This window comes from Amia ocellicauda, chromosome 3, assembly GCF_036373705.1.
Source record: "Amia ocellicauda isolate fAmiCal2 chromosome 3, fAmiCal2.hap1, whole genome shotgun sequence".
Taxonomy (NCBI): Eukaryota; Metazoa; Chordata; class Actinopteri; order Amiiformes; family Amiidae; genus Amia; species Amia ocellicauda.
In genome coordinates, this window is record NC_089852.1 from 51,220,728 (window position 1) to 51,226,727 (window position 6,000).

The window sequence follows — 6,000 nt, forward strand, 5'->3', positions numbered from 1 at the left end:
TCGGGTGGTGGAGGAGGTGGGGTCAGACCAGGTTCCCTCCTACAACGAGCTGCTGTGGGCTGTTGGGGGCCAGGGCGGTGAGCCTGGGGGGACGCCTGCCTACCAGTGAGACGCTGGCGGAGATCGGCAGGTGGGCGGGGCTGTGGACTGGGCTGTGTTCTGACCTGTGGCCTGGCCTGTGGCCTGGACTGTGGCCTGGGAGCCATGGTCGGGGGGCCTCCCTGCCGGCGAGCTGCCGCAGACTGCCTGCATTGCTGGGTCTAGGGTGCAACGGGATAAACCCGGGCCAGCTGCATGGACTGCTCCCTCTCTTGGAGGGTGCGTGTTAGTATCTCCTCCACAGAGGGGCCAACGGTGAAGCCCGACGAGCTAGGGGGGCCCATGAGGTGAGTCCTGTCCGACTCAGGAACCCATTGTGACTGGGACAGCCAGAGCACCGCCACAATGGCTGCCAGGGATCGCCCAGTTGCCCTTGCCCCCTGGTGCATTACTGTGACAAGCTGGTCAGCCGTTGTTGCTCTCTCAGAGATAGAGGGCAGGGTTGGTGATGCGCCATCGTGCTTAAGGGCTCTGCCAGCTGGGTCAAATACAGGGCCAGCAGGCTCTCAGTGTTCCTGAGGCAAGCTGCTTGGGCTCCTGCCTCAAAGCCCTTCGGAGCAGCGTCTCCATTACGCGACACTGCCTATTGGGGCAGGCCAGGTCGTGTGGCTCCATGGACAGTGGGGGCAGGGAGACGAGTGCAGCTATGGTGGAATTCACATGGGGAAATTCCACCAAGCCCACTTCTGCCACACCCTGGGTCCTGGCATAAGCCTGGGGGCTGTTGCCAGATAGTCTCAGGTGGCCCTCAGTTCCTTGTGCAGGTCAGGCAGCAGTGGGAGGGCCTGTGTGGACCGCTGCGAATGCTGATCCCTCTCGAACCTGGAGCGCGGCAGGGCAGGATCAGAGGGCCGGGGAGCTGGAGAGACTCCACAGCCCTCTGGATCACTGCCCAGAACTCCCGGTCCTGTCCCAGAGACAGGCGGTCCTCCTCCCAGGTGGCCCGTCCACTGCCCTCATCCTGAGATAGGGCAGTCAGAACATCCAGAGTGGAGCATCATGGTGTGGGGGGGGGCACCTGTTGCGCTGCCTGCGCTGCCTGCGCTGCCTGCGCTGCCTGTGTGGCCAGGAGGGCACAGATTTGGTCAATCCTGCTGTTTAAGGCAAGGATGGCCTCATTATGCAGAGCCTGACCTCCTTTGCCGTCGGCGCGGTGGGGAGGAGGCAAGGGACGACCCAGAAGAGGGGGAGGAAGCCTGTGGGGGTCACTCCGCCACTTTTCCCTGTCGGTCACAGGCCGTAGCGGTGTGCACCGCGGGCACAGCAAGCAGGAGGGGCGTGGCTGCCACGGGGTAGGCGGGCACAGCAGCGGGTGTAGATGGAGACGCAAGCGCGGGGGGTGCCGCTGTCTCCATCACCACAACCCTGGAGGAGGAGGCGGAGGGGATCCAGCGCCCCCGAGGCCCCCCCCCCGGAGTGGGAGACCTTTGGGCGTGGTGATTGCGGTGGCGCCCCGGTGGAATGGCGGTGCCCAGACAGACAGGGTATAGGACTTCCCCACTCCAGTCGGGTAAGGTGAGTTGGCTGCAAGTAGCACAGTGGCGGGGGCGTGAGGAGCTCAACGTGCAGCGGAGGCGTCGGTCAGTGTTTGCACCGGGGGCACACAAAAACTGAAATGCCTCTGCGACAAGTGGAGCGCCTAGCGGGCTCACCGCAGTAAGTGCGTCTCCACCCGGCAACGTTTATGTACATGGGGACACTGCGACACCAACCAAACTAAACCTTGATGTTGCCGGACTGAACACTGTGTATGCTGAGCAATAAGTGCTGGATACAAGCGCAGTGTAGGCCCTTAGGTTTAACAACACCGTGTGTGCCAGGGTTTCCAGGGACACCGGGTGACGTGGAGTTCGGAGTCCGAAGGGGCAGAGGGTAGTAGACCACCAGCCGTAGTGGGATCTAAAACCGAGGCATACATGCACGGACCGGGAGGGCTAGCAGAGTTCGTTCTCAGCGAACTGAGAGAGTGAGATCTCCTACAACCGCAAGAGCGGGCTGTAGTGCGGGCGCAAGCTGGTGGAGGAGCACCTTATGCGGGTGAGATCTCTTATGACACACCGAGGCTCAGGCCGGGCAGCCGGGCCTCGGATTTTACTGCTGCTGCTAGCGCTCCTGCTGTGGAGGAAAAAGCCCTGTGGACAAAAACCAACACAGCAAGCAATTGGAATATATAAGGCACTATATAAACACAACTATTATTTTTGTGTGCTATATGTAGCCGAAACTGAAACCGAAAGTGCACCGGAGCCCCGGGGGAAGGAAGGAACAGAGTCGAATTAGCTATCAATAATAACTAATAATAATACAAATAGACACAGACAATAATAAATGGTGGTGACACAGCTGTGAAGCCAACCAACTGAATAATAATTGTTAAATAACAATAAGGGTCTAATGCACAGACACAGAGAGCTCACGTTCTTGAGTCCATGCGAAATGGCAAAAGAGGACGAACCTGGACGTCATGTTTTATAGAACAGCAAGTAGGAAGGGACCTGTTCTGAGTGACATGGGCAGGGGCCAATGGCAGCTTTGATAGAGTGACGTTTTGATCATGTTCCTACAGAACTGTGCAGAAACCCCTCCCCCTTGGGCAGTGCTTCCAACTTGAAAGATAACAATGGGGCGCGCTTTAGGCCATCTGTTTGCAGATTTGAACTATTTATTCTTTAGTACTTCATTTTGTCTCTCTTCAGTTCCAGCAGATTGGTAGTGAAATTATTTTGGGTTTGTAAGACTTTACAACTTTCTCTCATGATTTGTCCAGTAAAGTGAGTTCCTCTGTCACTGTTTATAGAGAGTGGTATTCCCAATCGAGGAATGAACTCTTTCAAAAGTCTTTTACTCACTGTGAGAGAGTGTGTTTTTGCACACAGACAGGCCTCTACCCATTCTGAACACATACACACTATAACCAATATATATTCAAAAGAACAACATTTCTGAATGTCAATAAAATCGATTTGGATATTTACAAAGGGTCCCTATGGAGGGGGATGTGCTGCTCATTTTGTTTCCTACAGGTTTGACAAATAGGGCAGACATGACAGTATTGCTGAGCCACTGTAGAAACATGTGGAGCTTACCAATCTTGTCTGATTGATTCAATCACGCCCCCTTTGCTCACGTGTGCCCCACTGCAGGTTTGCAAGGTAGGGAAGTGAGACTTGTGCCACAACCAGGCAGTCATCCGGGCAGTGCCACATGTATTCAGGGTGTAAATGGCACCCAGCCAATCTCCACACTTCAATCTTGAATGAGGGCAAGTTCAAGGAGAGTTGCCAAGGGAGATTGGGACTGAAGGGGAGACAATAAGGCCATGGCTTCATGCTGTGGGGATTGCTGAGCAAGGCACATGACACTGTCAATTTCAGATGGGAGATGTACCTGTGGATGTGAGGAAGCCACATTATTTCCATAGCTAGCAATAGTCATGTGCAATACTAAACCCATAGCGAGAGTCAGTGTACATAGTAACAGAGTGATCATGACCAAGAATACAGGCAAGAGTTAAAGCAGAAAGTCCATCGACCTGAGCTGAATAAACTGAAGGCAGGGGTCACTTTCAACTAGGTTTTATTTAGAGTCACACTTGCAAAAGCCATCAACATAAAATATGTAGATAGGATTGTGTGAAGGAGTGTCTTTCAAGTCAATACATGGAACAGAGAGGTGGGTGGTAACAGTCAGGCAATCATAAAAGTCCCCATCATCAGGAGTAGGGAGAAGAATAGTGTATACGGAGAGATATAGTGGCATGGTTAGGTGCTGCAGGAAAGGAGGGAAGAACAGCAGCATTAACAGCTCTAAAATCTTGCACAAACTGATAGGTGTCTTTCCCAGGTTTCTTGGCAGGACAAATAGGAGTATTACAGTGCTTTTTAGTAGAAACAATTATACAAGTAGTTCTTTTTCAATATTTCTATATAAACATCAATATTATTACCAGTAATGCAACCATTGTATCTGTCCCTTGCACAATAGTGTTTGTTGACACTTCTGTGCTGTCCTTGCGGTAACTTTCAAAGTGTTCACCCACAACACCAAAGTCACAAAGCTGCTGCTGCTGCTGCTGCTCGCTCTCTCTCTCTCTCTCTCTCTCTCTCTCTCTCTCTCTCTAAACTGCTCGTTTGCTACTGTGCTTTCTGGCAGGCATACAGCTGCCCCCCGTTTTTCTAGATGTAGAATCCTTTATCAGCTTGGCACTGCCTCTCTGCTTCAGCTATGATGTCATCCCATCCTCTCTCCCAATCTCCACCATTCTCATTCCTCACTCAGACTTCCTGGTTTGAGTCTCATAACTCTGTACACTTTCTGTTGCACTGTTCCCATTGTTTTACATATCACAGCCTCCAAGCTACAAAAACTGTCCCTTCTGCTCCACTGCAAACACCCCCTCCTGTGTCTTTATTCACCACGCAGGTTCCTTTTATTACACTTTAAACTTCAAACCTCTACAAATCTCAGATCGTTTAGAGGCGTGGGAATTGTGATGTCTGATATGCCAGCAGTGTTAACAACTTGTCCTGACAATGGGGCTTTGGGAAGATCTACATACATGATGGAGGAATCTTGTAGCCCCAGTGTCCACTAAGAATGGCATATAGTGTCTCAGTAAGGTGTTTGTCACCACGAGCCCCAGAACAGCTTCAATGCTCTTGGCACAGATTCCACGAGTCTCTGGACTCTACTGGAGGGATGGAACACCATTCTTCCAAAAGATATTCCCTCATCTGGTGTTTTAATGGTGGTGGAGATCACTGTCTAACACGTTGATCCAAAATCTCCCATATGTGTTCATTTGGGTTGAGATCTGGTGACTGCGAAGGCCATAGCATATGATTCACATCATTTTCATACTCATCACACCATTCAGTGAGCCCTCGTGCCCTGTGGATTGTCATCCTGGAAGAGACCACTCCCATCAGGATATAAATGTGTCACCATAGGATAAAGGTGATCACTCAGAATAACTTTGTAATGATTTGCTGTGACCCTTCCCTAAGGGGACAAGTGAACACAAACCATGCCAGGACAATGCCCCCCACAGCATAACAGAGCCTCCGGACCCCCTCACTGTAGGGGCCCAGCAGTCAGGCCTGCACCGTTCTCTTGGTGTTGCCACACATGCACTCTCCCACTTGTTGAGAATATGGTGATGGATGACTCACCTGACCGTATCACTTTTTTCCACATCTCTGTAGACCAGTGCCTATGGTTTTTGCACCACTGAACTCTCAAATGTGCATTTGTCTTTATAATGAGGGGATTATGCACTACAACCCTATTATAATAACCCACTATGTGAAGTTCTCCACGGACTGTTCTTGCTGACACAGTCTGATGACGCCTGTTCAGCATTTATATACATGCCACAGAGCATGATGGGATGTTAATTGCTTAATTGTATCATGCAGTACACCTGTTTGGAGGCATCTGCATTCATTATGTTCCTCCACTCATTTATTCAGGTTTTTCCTTTAATTCTAGAGATAAATAAACAAATACTATCGTCACTAAGACCAACATCTAAAGATATTGTATGTAGGCCTACTGTATATGGGAAATGTTTTTTAATCGTCCAGAAAAGTATAGAATGTATGTAATGCTAAGAGATTCTGAACCTGGTTCCTCATTCTAAAATAACATGCCAAGTAAAACAAATAAAATAAATTATACAATTTTTAAATCTTCGAATTTTAATATCGAAATAAACTTGCATATAAAGAGCACTGAATTGCGCTTTTTAGATTTGCGGTCGACTATCTCCTGTGCGTATTTTGGCGCACCTGTCCATGTAACCTCCGCATATTGCCAGCAGGAGGCGCGTTTGCTTTTTGAAACGCACGGATTCTCTGGGGAAGCAAAGGCTGGAGATTGCCTCAGAAGAGCAACGCACTA